This window comes from Mesoplodon densirostris, chromosome 7 (genome assembly GCF_025265405.1).
Source record: "Mesoplodon densirostris isolate mMesDen1 chromosome 7, mMesDen1 primary haplotype, whole genome shotgun sequence".
Lineage (NCBI taxonomy): Eukaryota > Metazoa > Chordata > Mammalia > Artiodactyla > Ziphiidae > Mesoplodon > Mesoplodon densirostris.
Genome location: NC_082667.1, coordinates 20,638,211 through 20,656,222, shown reverse-complemented (window position 1 = coordinate 20,656,222; position 18,012 = coordinate 20,638,211).

The window sequence follows — 18,012 nt, the reverse complement described above, 5'->3', positions numbered from 1 at the left end:
TCTGAAAGTAGAAAAATAAATGATGTGATGGCATCGAGGCCTGGATGGGACTCTCAAGAAACTCGTCCAGCAGACCACTCCTCTACCTGCAAGAAGCCTTCTCACTTCCCAGTCCTGTATCACCACTACCACCCCAGGGTTCTAGGAGACACAGTTGAGGATGCCTGCCTGAGAGCATTCTAGAAGCTGTATGAACTCCCGTATTTTCATATTTATTTCTCTTTTTTGTTCTCTTTCTGGTAAACATGGTGGATTTACATTTATAATAGTGATATAAAGCTTCCCATTTAAATAAGTTTAAATTAAAAATGAATTCATACAAGAGAACTGTTGAGTAAATTATAGTTCTATTGGCATATGGCTAGAACAAAGCTTGAAACTCAAATAAGTACACAAAAGTAATCTGTGCCTTTGTGAAAATCAAAGATTGATATTTAGGGAATCTAAAATAGGGATAACACTTCCTTGTATTTTAGATTTTTTTTTCAGTAAATCCCATGGGGAGGTTAGTAAACAGTATAGTCAATAGAAAATATACTCAGGCTGTTTGGTTAGGCAAACCACAGCTTAAATGCCACCACTGTTTAAGGAGACCTTGGTCTCAGGGTCCTCATTTATAAAATAGGAATCTTATCTCATGAGACTGGTGTATGGATTAAATGACATTGCACACATAAAGTGAATGGTATGTAGGTCCTACTCATTCATTACCTTTGACTCCTTCTTGAATAATGATATTTGCTGTTTCTGTGTCTTAATGGCTTATGAACTGGAAGTAGGTTATTTTACATTCCATTATTTTTTTGTAATTTGTCAACAAAATAAGGAAAAGTCAGATATTAAAGCCCCATATTACCGTGGCACAGGGAAATAAAAGTCTATGTCAATGGCAAAAAGAAAAAAGAACAAAAGAAAGAGAAAGAAAGAAAGAAAACTGTATATCATCCACTAAAATGCCAGGTGGACACACCTGATGGCAGCCAGTAAGCAGTAATGGCAGAGAAGTGTACCCTGTGAGAGATTTAAACCCAGGCATATATTTTCTTGGTTCCATGAGTGAATCCCAAATGACAATAGTACTAAGATATTTGTGACTTTTTTTTCTTTACTTCCTACTGTTTTTATCATTTTGTTTTTGTTTCTAGTTTGTACACAGACAACAAGTTATTCTGCTACAGTAATAATAAAAATCAAATATTTGATTTTATGGTCTAAATATTTGATAATCTCCATTAAAAAGATTATAGAGATCTATTCTATGTTGTTTGAGCTAGGAAGGAATATATGGCTTGTTAGTCTATTTATATGTTAGCTTTTTAAAATTGCTTTTTAATCTGTTGAGTTATTTGTGAGTGCATATCAATTAAGAATTGCATATGCACTGAGAAGGAAAACAGCTCTTTGAAATCTGAAAAGATGATTTTTCATTTTGTGTTTACTTTTTACTCAGGGTTTAGCTTGTAGAATTGAAACATAATTTGTCTATGTGTCTGTAACTGAAGAAAGCTTTAACCTTTCATTTTGAGTGTGAAATATTTTCCTAATTCCAGAGGGTACAAAGTAGATTATAACATTTCTTAATTAAATAGATTATCTTCCAATTGTTTTATAGTTATATGTATGCACATATAAAAATTAGAATATTTTTAAATTTCACAGTAAATAAGTAAAATGAATCAATGATCCTTTAAAAGTACTAAGAGATACGTTTATTACAGACACTGCTATCAGAAACATTTAGAGTCCAAGATCATATAATCAATGTGAATTTTTAAAATTATATTATTTAAATAATTTTATGTTTAAAGATAAATGATAACTATATGTTTGTTACTTGTTTCAATATGGTATAAACTATAAACCTTTTCTAAGATTATAAAAATATTATCTATTTTATAAGATTTATAAGAGCTTTATTTTTTATAAAATTTGGATTTGTTTTCTCATAAAGATAAAAATTATTCTGAAATTTCTAATCTTCTCATACTGGTTTGCTAACATTAAATCTATATAATGTTTAGGCTCATAAAAATGTAAGTGTGAGGGGCTTCCTTGGTGGCACAGTGGTTAAGAATCTGCCTGCCAATGCAGGGGATATGGGTTTGAGCCCCGGTCCGGGAAGATCCCACATGCCACGGGGCAACTAAGCCCATGCACCACAGCTACTGAGCTTGTGCTCTAGAGCCCGCTAGCCACAATTACTGAGCTCATGTGCCACAACTACTGGAGCCCATGCTCCACCACAGGAGAAGCCACCACAATGAGAAGCCCGCGCACCACAACGAGGAGTAGCTCCTGCTTGCACCAACTAGAGAAAGCCCACAGGCAGCAAAGAAGACCCAACACAGCCAAAAATAAACAAATTTTGAAAAAAGAGAACAAATGTGAAAATGATTTTAAAAAATGTAAGTGTGGATTTAATTAAGTTGAATCATAATTCTGACAAGATTTTTTATTAAAAGTATAAATATGTTTTATAGTACATCATACTGAACAAAATTTCTTAGATCCTTAGATAACCAAAATCCTTCAACTAATACTAAAATGAGTTAGTGAATAATCTTTAAATTCTTAGATAATTTCCAAGTGAGACTGAATACTGAACAACTGGTTACATAGCATAATTTAAATTTTATATTATTTACTTCTTATTTGCATGTGGTATGGAGTGGCTTTATCTTTGGTTCATGGTAATGAACCTGTTCTTTCTTGCCACTTTAATAAGGCAGAAAATGGATGTTTGTAGCTGTACTTATGTTATATGTATTTATGAACTGTGATAATTTGCTAAAATTGTGCTTAGATATAATGAAGTTTCAGTACCATCTTCCAGTTTCCTCTTTCAATAGAAGATGGTAATTTTGGTTAAAAATTATAACTAATATTGGTTATTGAGAGTATACTAGGAGTAATAATCATTGAGAAAATCACTGTGTATGTAAAATTGAGGCATTTGCTTTCAAGGAAAAGAGGAGAGTAATTTTGTCTTAAAGTACGTTTGATCCAAAATAAGAAAAAACACAAAAAAAGGAAAAAAAAATCTTTGCTGTGTACAGCAAGTAGCAGAAGGTATGAGGGAAGTTAACTTTGTTTTCCTTAGTTTATAATACCTGGGCTTGAAAGGCTCTATAAAGAGTTTTAAATGTTGGTAAAGTTAAGTCAGTTTCAATGGACTTACTCACCAGATAATTTACAGAGGTTCGGGGAGACTCATGAAAATTTTGCTGTCAAACATGCATTGATGCAAAATTAAAATTTGGCTCTTTTTCTCTTTCAAATTGAAAACTAAGTCTTAGAAACTCTTAATGGATCATAAAATATCATTCTTTATCTTCTACGTAAACCTCCCACATAGCAGAGATGCCATATCTTATCAGAATAATATTCTCTGCTTAGGTTTGACTTTATATGTAACTGGTTAATTTAAAACAAAAAAAAAGGAAAATATTTATTCACTTATGGAAAAAGGAAAGTTTCTTACAAAACTGTTATAATCATTTATGTTTATTTAAAGCATTTTATCACTTTAAGTAGATAGCCAAATACTGTTTCTCTGCATCAATGGTCCTATCTTGAGTCATCAAATCTGCTCTAATTTTTTGGTTTGCCTCAAATATCAGATCCCAAATTTAGAAAAAAATAAAACAATATATTTAGGGGGTCTTTATAGGTCTTCTAGACAAGCACAAAGATCTGTTGCTTTACCTTATAAAAAAAGAGATGATAGTAACAATTAGTGTTGTTTGCTGCATTTCATATTTCATAATTAGCTTAACATTATTGTAAAATCTGTGTGGGAAGAATCATCAAAACAGCAGAAACACACAACCTTTTCTTTAGTAAAGATTATATAGGTAAAATATTATTATAATCAATATTTCAGAAATTATGCAGCCCTCAAGTAATTTGCCAGAAGACTTGCTATAAACTATAGGTGGGACTTTGTGATACTGATTTAAAAAGGCAGTCAGAATGCCTACTGAAAGGACTTCACCAGACACTCTAAATTATTGTTGCTTCAAGGAACAGATAATTAGAAGTATCTTCCAAGCTGACAACACTTAGGAAACATTCGTACAATATAGGTGGTCTGAGTCAGTAATTCTAGAACTCTTTTCTGTCTGGAAGCAGACCTACATTATGAAAGCAGACCACTTACTAAAGATGCATAGTTAAAAAAAATTACAAATTACATAATGAAATGATGAAGGAAATTCAATTGTGATATTTTGGAAATATTATTGGTATCATTTTATTGTTCTAATTGTATGTATATATGAGTTTTATAGACTGAATGTTTGTTTCCACCTTGCTGCCCCCAATTCATATGTTAAATCCTAATGACCAATGTAATGTATTTGGAGGTGGGCCTTTGGGAGGTGATTTGAGTCATGACTGTGAGCTGTCATGAATGGATTCATGCCCTTATAAAAGAGACACCAGAGAGCTCCCTTATCTTTTCCACCATGTGAGGAGACTGCAAGACAGCTGTCTGTGAACCAGGAAGCAGGTTCTCACCAGACACTGAATGTACTGGCACCTTGATCTTGGACTTCCCAGTCTACAGAACTGTGAGAAATAAATTTCTGTTGTTTATAAGCCACGTAGTTTATGGTATTTTATTATAGCAGCCCAACTGGACTAAGAAAATGAGGAAACCCTTCTAACTCTTGATATAGGTTATGCTGATCTAAACTGAAATTAACCATTTAAAATAAAATTTGTTCTCTATAACTCTTCAGAATTGAGAGAGAAATACTTTGCTGAATCACCTTACATTTTCCAAGCAATCGCTTTATTTACATAGGCTCAATGAAAATCCATCCTCGTTTTTACCAAGATATATAATTGGACAAATAGACTCATAACTTGTCAAATTGATTGTGTGACCAATATCACACCTGTAGTGTCATATTGGAGAATAAATCTCATTTAATAAGATATGTTTCTTTTCTTAAGAAACACAGATACTCCACCCAATATCAAGTAACAAACGCAGAATTTATGCTCTGGCCTAAAACAAACGAAAAATCTCCATGAAATATATGAAACATGGCTTATCAAGATACTGAACATCAGACAATTTTGATGAAAGTTAACATGCAGTAAACCATTACCTATAACTGTCTATTTTTCATCATTTACTTCATCATTCAGTTTCCAATTGCTTTTGAAACTAGCCTGTCTAAGTCTAGATTGGATTTCTAGCAATTTAAGTCAACATTTATTTAGCTTATGTCTCCAGTACTTGTAGTAGATAATGTAGCAGTGGTATAAATTTGACATTTGATTATGACCCCGTGAAGCATATTCAAACAATTTCAAGTCCAATGGTGGATACATTTATAACAATAATCAACAACAAAAACAAAATAAGTGTGTGGTTTTATTTTATTTTATTTATTTATTATTTTTTCTTTTTTACGGTATGCGGGCCTCTCACTGTTGTGGCCTCTCCCGTTGCAGAGCACAGGCTCTGGATGCGCAGGCTCAGTGGCCATGGCTCATGGGCCCAGCCGCTCCATGGCATGTGGGATCTTCCTGGACCGGGGCACGAACCTGCATCCCCTGCATCGGCAGACAGACTCTCAACCACTGCGCCACCAGGGAAGCCCAGTATGTGGTTTTTGATGAATAAAAATACCTATGTAAAAAGTATTATATTCCAGGCAGTGTTCTAAGGTAGATAGAGAGAAACTAAAAAATATGGATAATTATCTTATTCTATAAACTATTTATATAGTTTATAAATAGTATGTGGTTTATATATACTATAAACTATATTATAGTTTATAAATAGTATAACTATTTTATGCTATATAGAGTATAATTTATACCCACAGCAACCTTAGGTCTTACAGATGAAGGAACCTAGGCACAGAAATGATAAAACTGCTACATGGTAGAACCAGGATCTGGATTTAGTTCCAGTATTTCCTGTCATATTTATCATTTACATTGATACTTTTATGTGTTGTATAAAATTTGGCTGTGCTCAATTTTACTTATTTCTAATTATTTTAAAAAATTATTTATTATTTATTTTGGCTACCAACAGAAGAATGAACAAATACACCATGTTACATTCATAGGATAGAATACCATCCAGTTGTTAAATGATCTAGAGCTAGGCATAGCCTCACATATGTGTCATAAAAATATAATGTGCATAAAAGCAAATTGCAAATGGATATGAAAGTATTACACAGTCTTCAATTATCTAAAAATTCACAAAACAATACTATGTTATGACTGGACACTGACATAGGGAATTATAGTACTAAATTATGCATGGGAGGACTAACAACCAACCTCAAGATAACAGTTACCTCTGGGGATGGCTGACAGTGAGTGGGGGGGGGGGAAGGAGAGAAACTTTAGAGGTAATATTTTATTTCTTTAAAAAAAACACCTAACATAAAACTATATATATATATATATATATATATATATATATATATATAAAACCTAAAATATGTATATGTAGATATGGCAAAATGTTAATACTGGTTAAATCTGAAAAATAAATTTGGCTGTGCTCATTTAATGAAGTAGCTGGCACATAAAAGGAACATAATAAGCACCAAAGAACCACAAAAAGTCAAAATTGCCCATTTATTCAAGGAACCAAGGAAAACCTGGCATACCAAAGAAGTGACATATTTGGACATGTATTAGCATGTTTTCTGATGTTTCTGATCAGAAGGACAAAGTATGAATGAGTCATTGGGGAATGGCCATTTTTCATTCATAGCCATTGCTGCTTTGGAGTTGGATTGTAGATGCTGATTATAAGAAAATATAGACTCATGTATGAGAATAGTGTTCTCTCAGACAAGCAAAAGCCTACTGCAGAATATTTTTCTTCTCGCCCAAAACATCTTGCATTAATACCAGCTTCTGTATTTTCAGGAGTGTTTAATGGATAAAGATTAAAGGATTATTTTTTTCACTCTATAATAAGTAAGGTTATATTAGAAATTAAAATTATTGAAGAAATCTAAGATTATTATTCAGTGATCTGAAAATAATAACAAATAACAACAAAAAGGAGAAACAAATATTCTAGAGATAAAATAATAATGAATAAGGGTAAGATACTGCCAGTCTTACATTACAAAAACAGAAAAACACTACGTGGCAATATATTTTTTTCTGATTACCCCACCTCCTCATCTCCGTAAAATTTTCACTAAAAAGTCTCAAAAAATAAGTAACTATGACTCAGATCCAAGGTAGGATGCATGTCATTAAATAAATTTTAATAGAAAAGTGACAAAGCCTTTCATCAATAATCACTTTTGAGGCTGTCACAATTATTGACAGAATAAAGGAGTATAATTTAGATCGGTGATATGGTTATTTTTTAATTGCTCTGTTTTTATGTGGAGAACATTGGAAGCATTGAACTATTATACCCCTTTGTTCTTTGCATTGTTGTCTTTAAAATTAACGTATCTCTCAAGTATGCAAATACTTTGTGTTGCTAGAGAAATCTGAGCTTTGTCATAGTGAGGTTCAAATCACATCGTATTGAATTCTAGCTTGATTTCTAGATCAAAATAACATGAAGTTAGGAATAATTTATTTCCTGTTAAAGCAGGTTCTAGATAGAACATTGTTCATTTAGATATTGGCATTTCTTAAATTGAATCTATAATTTCATTTTAAAAATTAATAATGTGTTTACAATAAAGAGAAATTAAACTGAACAACACATTTCCTCAAAAATTAAATAGAACATACTATTTACTTCATTATTCCCTATGACAAAAAAAATGACATTCCAGAAAAAGATTTCTTAAATCACATTCTAGAAATCTAAGATTGATTGATAAATTATGTAATCTAAAAATGAAGGGTACTATCCTTGTTCTGATAACCACCAGGTGACAGGTGAAGTGCTAATCACTTTATCTAGTTTAATTCTCCTAACTCTTTTAGGAAATAGTTATCAGAAAAATGAGAAAACTGAGTTCAACTTAGTCTTAAGCTAAGATCACATAACCAAGAAATCAGCCCAAGAAGTGCTTGACACATCCATCTATACTTATTGTTCTCAAACTTATTACTTTCCATGCAATATTCCACAAGTATAGAAAAGATTAATTTCTATTGTAATAATAAAATAAACCACAAAATCTCAGTAAATCAAGATTTAAATGAATAAAATGTATCGCCCATGCTTAAAGAAAAAAATATTTAATGACCCTTGTTTAAGAATTGTAAGGCAGCCCTTATTCAAGGGAGGTAGACATTGAGATGGGTGTAGGAGCCACTGCAACGGGGCCTAGCCCTGGGGGAAGAGAGATGAGATTCAGCTCTGACTTCAACTAAGATAAGTGGGAATTTATAACTAAGGAGCAGGGTGGGGGTCAGTGAATGGAAAATTACTGAGAAAACATCAGGAGTAAGTGGGAGTCTTGTTAGACTAACTCAACAGAATTCTTTCTGAAGAGAGGCCAAGGTGATGAGATATTGAGGGTGGTCGGACACTGAGGGTGGATGGGGATTTTTGCTAAACTGACTTAGAAGGATTCTTCTCAAGGGCAGAGAGGGAACCCAATGTCCACCCCGGTCCAGCAGGGGGCTCAAAGGAGCCTGATTAAAATTACATGAAGAAGAGTGTCTTTGTCATCACTTACACTAAATGTCTGCCAATGTTTATAGAGCAATTCTGAGATTCAGCATGATAGAAGGTCTACTCTCTGTGGTCTCACTCTCACTGTTTAGTCCCTTTGGTGGTGAGGTCAGACAATGAAAGCTGAGGGACAGGCATTTGATTTCACCAAGCTGCACGGGGATTGTGAAGTATAAGAATATGGAATATTCGGTAACGTTACATACATTTATATGATACTTTACAGCTGGACAGGACTTTAGTGAGAATTTAATAACATTATTTTTTAAAGTTTTCCTACTGGAGCCCTTTCTTTCTTCTACCTTTTAAGAAAGAGCCTAGAAATCAGATCACTCCGAAATCTCACTCCTGGCCCAATGTGAAGGACTAAGATGTATGTTTATGTGTCTAAATATGTGTGTGTATGTGTGAATGTGTGTATTTGTATGTATGAGTATGCAAGGTAAACCTTGCTTCAAGGGTGGGAATGAACTGATTGTGTTCCCCACACCCCAAAGAAGTTCTGTCTGCTAAAGGGTATATAGAAGTCTTAGCCTAAGAGTTAAGGTACCATCCCACACTAGCTGATGATGGTTGATATTTTTCCCTGTTGTGTGGACAAGTATAACAGAGCATGCAGATAATAAGGATAAACTGTTTTAGTCAACATCATGTCAATTCCTTCCATCCCACCTTAAATATTGAAGAGTAGAGCATGCAGCAAAGTCTGAAATTTCTCTGCACTCCAAATTAAGCTATCAATATATTCATTTTAGGGGTACTTTTAAATGTTTACATGTAATCTCTGCTTTTTGCTTTTAAATCCATCCTTCCATAGTCTCCTTTTCTGATATATTCAGTTGGTTGAGCAAAAAATACAAAATCACTTTTTTCCAATCATTCTTTGTTATGTTCCAACTTGGTTTCCAAACTCTTTCAAAACTCTTTACCTGAGAATTCATTTATTTATTCATTTCCAAATATTTATTTGAAATGATGGTTATATGCCTGCCACTATCTCAAATGCTAAGAATATTGAAGTGAACAAGACAGACAGTATTCTAGCACATAAGGAACTTACATTCCAGTGGTATAGATATAGATATAGGTAGATATAGAAGTAGATGTAGATGTAGATATAAAAGTAGATGTAGATATAGATATAGAAGTAGATATAAATATAGATATAGAAATAGATGTAGATGTAGAGATATATATTCAAATATATACACATACAGTTTAAAACTATATAAACATGCAAATGAATAAAACAATTCATCAAAGAATCTCCTAACTTTCACTACATTTCTCCTTGAGTATTTCTCCTGGACAGCTGATTTGCATGCTCTTTTCAGTGCTACAGGAAATTCAAATGACACAGTCACATTTTTAAAGCCTCCATCTTGCTCTTGGGCATCCCATGTTGTCCTTATTTAAGATATTTACTTAAAATACTTTAAATCTCAAATTTTATTAAAACAATAGTTCTAGAAGCTCTAGAAGTTTTTCTCATTTATGTAAGTACTTTTTCGAGAAGATTTTATTTTCTTAGTCTCTTAGTATTATTTTATTTGAACTTGTTTCATTTTATCAAGTTTAGCAAGATCCACTAAGAATGAGTATAATCTTTCTGTGGGCCCCTAAGAAACACTGGAAATAGAACTGTTACTGAAATTTCACATGGCTGCCCTCACTGGGAATCCTGAGATCTAGCAGGGAATGACCATTTCAAGTCACAGCTGATTTGCTCTTCACCTAATCATCGGAGGTCCTAAAGAAACATCGTTATCAGTGTTGCATGCTCTTGTTACAAAGTTAGATTATTTTCTATTCCCTTTCCCATAAACCCTAATCAAAAAAAAAAGTGTGTAAGGGTGAGGAGATACTGTTATATGGAGGAGAAAAAGAGGGAAAAGAAGAGAGTAAAACAAAAACATACAAACAAAAAAACCTCTGGTTTGATTCAGAAACTATTTGATTTTGATAGCCCCAGACCTAAGCAGTAATGGAAACAGAATATCTTCATACATTAAAAACACCAGGGGCGGGCCTCCCTGGTGGCGCAAGTGGTTGAGAGTCCGCCTGCTGATGCAGGGGATGCGGGTTCGTGCCCTGGTCTGGGAGGATCCCATGTGCCGCGGAGCGGCTGGGCCCGTGAGCCATGGCCGCTGAGCCTGTGCGTCCGGAGCCTGTGCTCCGCAGCGGGGGAGGCTACAGCAGTGAGAGGCCCGCGTACCGCAAAAAAAAAAAAAAAAAAAAAAAACACCAGGGGCTTCCCTGGTGGGGCAGATGTTGAGAGTCCGCCTGCTGATGCAGGGGACGCGGGTTCATGCCCCAGTCCGGGAACATCCCACATACCGTGGAACGGCTGGGCCCGTGAGCCATGACTGCTGAGCCTGCGCGTCCGGAGCCTGTGCACCACAATGGGAGAGGCCACAACAGTGAGAGGCCCGTGTACCACAAAACAAAACAAAACAAAACAAAAACATCAGAAATTATTACACACTTTTATCTCTAGTGTAAAATTGTATGTACCTAAATGGAGAAAAGAAGATCTTTTTAATCCAAATGATAAAAGTAAACAGGACACCACAGTACACTTCTGAGGCACTGCAGAATGTTAATTTTGCCTCAGTCTTCTAAATTTGTTCATGTACTTGTTCTTACTATTTTCTTTTTACCCCATTCATGACATAGTCATTCATTCAGTTAGTATGACTTGATTGCTGATGGTAACATTGACTATTTTTCTTTTCCCATTATCTATCCCATTTTACTGATGACAGCATCTTGATTTTCTTTTGGAAAAAATCACCCCTCCTTTTACTTCCAACACAGTTTTTAGAAGGCCAAGATCCGACCTCCTTCCTTTGGTGGTGTGCATTTGATTTTACTTCTCCAATCAGCATATTTCATTTATTTTGGTCAAGTGTTTAATTCCAAATTGCTCATTGATGAACACTGGACTTTTAATTATATAGAGTAATACATTTCTTATTTTTTTCTTAAAATTTTGAGCTTTCTGTTAATTGTAGCCCAAATAATTCTGACCAGTGAAAGTACCCATTATGTGGCAGGTATCATGCTAATTTTCCTGCATCCTTTTAACATGTAATTTCCAAAGTTATTTATATGTAGGTTTGGAAAATGGCATCCATCCTCCACTTTTCTAAAATAAAACAAACTTCAATACCGTGCTGTTTGATATATATTTTAACACAATTTTAAGTTTTTCACTCTTTTTCTTTGACTGTCTCAAAATTGTTTTATAATGTCATCAGTTCTTTAATAAAGTGGTTCAGGAATTTGGTTGACAAAATTTTTGCAAGCATAAGTATATTATCTTTGCTTTTTGCTTCCTAACTTTAGTCTTTTTTTACCATTCATCCCCCGATTGCTCACCCAACTTCTATCCTGAGCTGGCCAATGGAAATCTCTTAGGGTTCTGTGTTTGGTTCATACAATGTTTACATGTATTGTCAATTAATTACAGGAATTTTATTTCAAGGGCAAATAAAAGAATCCTCAGTTTTAATAAAAATCAATCACTACAAAATTATTACCATTATTTCTAACTATCCAATGGAGAAATTTTAGGGTCAAAGTTGGGATGAAATGTGAAATAAATAAGATCTTACATGGTCATTTATCTGTTGAATCTGCACTGTTGAAACGGGTTTCAGATTCCACACTGGCCTGAGACAAATGTCATGTAAATCTCTGGTCATAACAGGTGATAAAAATGAGAAAGAGTGCTTTGCATTCATATTCCTCAAGCAGTTCACTTCCCCAGACCTAAACATAAGCATGTGTTTGCACTGTGGGGTTTTCATTTATTTCAGAGGGGATATTATCCTTCCCATAATGACTATTTCCAACTTCCGATTGAATGTATGTCCCCCATATGGCAAGGAGCTTAACACTGTTCTCGTCTTCAACATCTTTAAAGATTCGGTGCCCTTACTCTCTCCTTATATGCCATACAATCTGTTTCCTTAAATGTGCTTTAGTATTTCCCAACACAGTTAGGATTCAGCAGGATGCTTTTCCAAAGGGCTGAAGGGTAGGGAGTGGAGCGGTTCATACTTCCCCTAAGTATGTTAACTGGAAAGCTCTTCCACTCAGGTGATATACCGAAGCACTTCAACAACTGCTCCTCTGACCCTGACACTTTAAGTGGAACCTGAGCTCAGTTCCTATTAAAAGAGACACATAAAGCTGCCATTGTCACAAATTCAGCCAATAATGGATAAAGTGGTAATTAAATTAAGATGGCTGTTGTGGAGAGAGGTGGCTTCATAACAAAATCTAACAGGCCTGAAATTCACTTTCCCACTTCCCATCTCTACCAATTAATGCAGCAGCTCAGGATCGAGTTATTTATATTCAGCCTTCCAAGTCACCTTGTTATAAGAGTTGTCTCTAATTGCTAAAAAGTTTGCTAGAAAGAAAAAAAAAATCATATAAATAAATAAATATATATATATATATATATATATTTAACAAGCCTATAGCAGGAGTTTAAGAGTTCTTAGAAAAAATAACTTCTCATAAAAGAAGAAATGCTTGGAGTGAGTTCTGAAAGGAATACCAATGAGAAGGACTAGCCAAACACTCAACTGCAGATCAATTATCTTCAGTTTTGCTCTGTAATTGAATTAGTCTCATACCAAAAGAGCCACGGATGGCTGAAGAGAAACTGAAAACTAGGTACCTTTAAAATACTCATTGTTAGAGCCAGGTTTGCTCAAATCATGCACAAGACCAATACACAAGGCTGCATATTGAAATCACTTATGGAGCTTTAAAAAATACTGTTACTTGGATCCAACCCCAAGAGATTCAGATTTAATTGGGCTTGTAGGCAGCCTTTGAATTGGGACTTTTAAAAACTCCACAGATAATTTTTATATGAAGCAGAGGCTAAAGACCACTGCACTACACAGTTAAATTTCATCACAGTTTCCTCTTTGTAGCAGTTATTTTGTCTGCTTTTTAAACAGACAATTTGTGTAGCCTTAAGGCTGTAGTAACTTAAAGACGGAGGAACTTTAAATAGGCACACAGAAATGTTGCATCAATATTCATCTCCCTAAAGTTTCTAGTTCCTGCTCTTTTGAGTAGAGCCTGAAAGTGTCATTCTTATTCCCTGCATCTTAAACTTAGATTTAAGACTCGCATACCCTGTACACTAGAAACCCCCTAACTGATGTGATTGAATCATTATTTCCAGCTAATCTCTAGGATCAGGGATCTGATTTTCTATCTCCTCGACAAACTGAAATTAAAACACTTAGATAATAAAAGAGAATTTTCTTTATCCAGTACATCATTCTCAGCTATGGAGTCTGCCACCTACAAATATGAGGTGATTAGCAAGTAAATTTGTATCAAGAAAAATAGATAAATGTGGGTTTGTGTTAAACATAAGAGCATAAATACAACCAACATAATTTCCTCTTAATTTCTCATGGAAACAAGTGTAAAGTTTTTTTTTTTCAAAGAAGAAATAGTATATAAGGACAATTAAAGTGACAAAGAAAATATAAGGAAATGTAAAACAGATGGCTAGTGGTAACAAATTTAGAAGACCAGAGAAAACAGAAACTTAAGATAGCCCGAGAGAAAGACAGAGAATGGCCTGCTTTGCATTGCATTATCCTAGAAATGTGCAAGAATTTGCTGAATTCTAGACCTCTGTAAATTGGGTTAGAGGGAGCTAAATGCAGGGGATAGTTTGAAAATCTATTTAAGAAGCTGTTGGACACTTTGATCTTCACTGACCTGACTCAGACTGGCAATGACCCGTTTCCTGCACTAGAAAGATACTGAAGGTATATCATCTACAAAGAGTCAGCAATAAATAGTTTGAACAGGAGGAACACTAGGCAGACAAGAGGGTGATTTCATCAAAAAAGAAAGCAGGGGTGGGGGATTAAATGTATGTCCAGATAGGAAACCAGGTATATCCCATTTAGGAGTATAGCCTCTTGAGTTGGAATCCCAGCTTTGCATGTAACATGTTCTATGACCTTGGCTAAGTTAGTGTTCTTCTTTGTGCCTCAATTTCTTTAACTGAAAAATGGGTACACAATTATTAGATTGATGCAAAGTTTAAATGGGTGAATACATGTAAAGCGTATATTTTAGTGCTGGGCAAAAAAATAAGTACTACATATGTGCTAACTACTCTTATTATCCCCCTACTCAGGATCCAGAATAATGATAGAGGAATTTATACTCTACAGGCAGAAAATGGAAGATTCTTCACAGAGGGAAAAAATATGTATATGTGAATATATATACACACATAAACATATATATTCACAAACATACACATACAGTTCTCAAATGAAATATCCCAGTCAGATCATGTAGAGTAAAACCCACCAGGGAAATGACCTCACCAACTCATAGAGCTTCCAATCAGTTTTGGAGAGGTGTCTTTCTTATTTTTATGCAACAGTCAAATACCAATAGCTATTTAAGGAAATTACCTATCAGAACATATAGAAAACAAATTTCCGAAAAGCTTTTGGAATAAGTGGAAACAATGTGGGGAGAATAAAATTGCAAAAAGGGTCTATAATTATTTTTTTCCAAAAAAAAAAAAAAGAAAGAAAGAACACATCACACATATGAAGGAACAGCCTGCTATGAAAAGGAATATTTAAAGAACAAAACCAGCCCTTGAAATTTAAAAATATATGAGAAATTAAAACTAAATATAGGGGTAAGGAAATAAAATTGTGGAAATTTTCCATTAAGTATACTAAAAAATAGGTATAAAATAGGAGAAAATAAAACAATATTAGAAGATCAGTACAAAAGGACCAATATGTGAATAATGAGAGTGCCTGCAAGAAAATCAGAAAAAAAATAATAAATAAAATTTAGGAAATTACCAAACAAATATTTCAAGAAAATTATTTAGACTAAATGAATTGCATTAGTTTTCATATTTAAAATATTTATGATGCTTCCTGCATAGTTAATAAAAATAATCTACACAAAGGGACATACTCTTGATTTTCAAAGCAATAAGAGAATTGAAAAGACACTAAAATTTTCCAGTGAGAAATATTAATCTAATTGTATGACTGGTAATCATAATTGTATTTTGAAAAAGGTTTCCTATTCTCACTGATCTAAGTGCCAAATCTGCTTTGAACTAAATTTCCATATGTATATAAATCTATTTCTGAACTCTGTATTTGAAGCACTATAATAAGACTTGTTATATCATAGAAAAGTTCCCTGATTTTTATACAACTAAATTTATCTTTTTTTGTGTTTTTGTTGTTGTTATTATTTTTCTTATAAAGAATTTTTGCTATTCCCAGCCCTTTGCGCTTCCATGTAAAGTTTTGCATCGACTTGCCAACTTCCATGAAAAACTCCATTACTAATTATAAGGGAATCTATTTAATAAATTGCTTAATTTAGGATAATTGACATCTTTAAATATGACAATGTCCTATCCATGAACATGGTATAGGTACTTATTTAATTTTTAATATCTTTTGTTTTTTAACACCTTTATTGGAGTATAATTGATATACAATGGTGTGTTAGTTTCTGCTTGAGAAAAAAAGTGAATCAGCTATACATATACATATATCCCCATATCTCCTCCCTCTTGCATCTGTCTCCCACCCTCCCAATCCCACCCCTCTAGGTGGACACAAAGCACTGAGCTGATCTCCCTGTGCTATGTGGCTGGTTCCCACTAGCTATCTATTTTACACTTTGTAGTGTATATATGTCTATGCGATACTATCACTTGGTCCCAGCTTACCCTTCCCCATTCCTGTGTCCTCAGGTCCATTCTCTACATCTGTGTCTTTATTCCTGTCCTGCCCCTAGGTTCTTCAGAACATTTTTTTTATTCCAGATATATGTGTTAGCATATTGTATTTATTTTTCTCTTTCTGACTTACTTCACTCTGTATGACAGACCCTAGGTCCACCCACCTCACTACAAATAACTCAATTTCATTTCTTTTTATGGCTGAGTAATATTCCATTGTATATATGTACCACATTTTTTTTTTTTTTGTGGTATGTGGGCCTCTCACTGTTGTGGCCTCTCCCATTGTGGAGCACAGGCTCCAGACGTGCAGGCTCAGTGGCCATGGCTCACGGGCTTAGCTGCTCCATGGCGTGTGGGATCTTCCCGGACCGGGGCACGAACCCGTGTCCCCTGCATCGGCAGGCAGACTCTCTACCACTGCGCCACCAAGGAAGCCCGTATATATACCACATCTTTATCCATTCATCTGTCGATGGACACTTAGGTTGCTTCCATGTCTTGACTATTGTAAATTGAGCTGCAATGAACACTGTGGTACATGACACTTTTTGCATTATGGTTTTCTCAGGGTATGGGCCCAATAGTGGGATTGCTGAGTTGTGTAGTAGTTCTATTTTTAGTTTTTTAAGAAACTTTCATAGTGTTCTCCATAATGGCTGTATCAATTTACTTTCCCACGTACAGTGCAGGGGGGTTCCCTTTTCTCCACACCCTGCCCAGCATTTATGGTTTGTAGATATTTTGATGATGGCCATTCTGACTGGTGTGAGGTTATACCTCACTGTAGTTTTGATTTGCATTTCTCTAATGATTAGTGATGTCGAGCATCCTTTCATGTGTTTGTTGGCAATTTGTATGTCTTCTTAGAGAAATGTCTATTTATTTAGGTCTTCTGCCCAATTTTGGATTAGGTTGTTTTTTTAATATTGAGCTGCATAAGCTGCTTGTAAATTTTGGAGATTAATACTCTGTCAGTTGCTTCATTTGCAAATATTTTCTCACATTTTGAGGGTTGTCTCTTTGTCTTGTTTATGTTTTTCTTTGTTGTGCAAAAACTTTTACGTTTCATTAGGTTATATTCATTTATTTTTGTTTTTATTTCAAAAATAGGTCAAAAGCTTATTGCTGTGATTTATGTCAAAACATGTTCTGCCCATGTTTTCCTCTAAGAGTTTTATAGTGTCTGGTATTACATATAGGTCTTTAATCTATTCTGAGTTTATTTTTGTGTATGGTGTTAGGGAGTGTTCTCATTTCATTCTTTTACAGGTAGCTGCTCAGTTTTCCCAGAACCACTTATTGAAGAGGTGGTCTTTTCAACATTGTATATTCTTGCCTCCTTTATCAAAAATAAGGTGACCATAAGTACGTGGGTTTATCTCTGGGCTTTCTATCCTATTCCATTGATTATATTTCAGTTTTTGTGCCTGTATCATACTGTCTTGATAACTGTAGATTTGTAGTATAGTATGAAGTCTGGGAGCCTGATTCCTCCAGCTCCATTTTCCTTTCTCAAGATTGATTTGGGTCTATTGTGTTTCCAGACAAATTGTAAAATTTTTTGTTCTAGTTCTGTGGA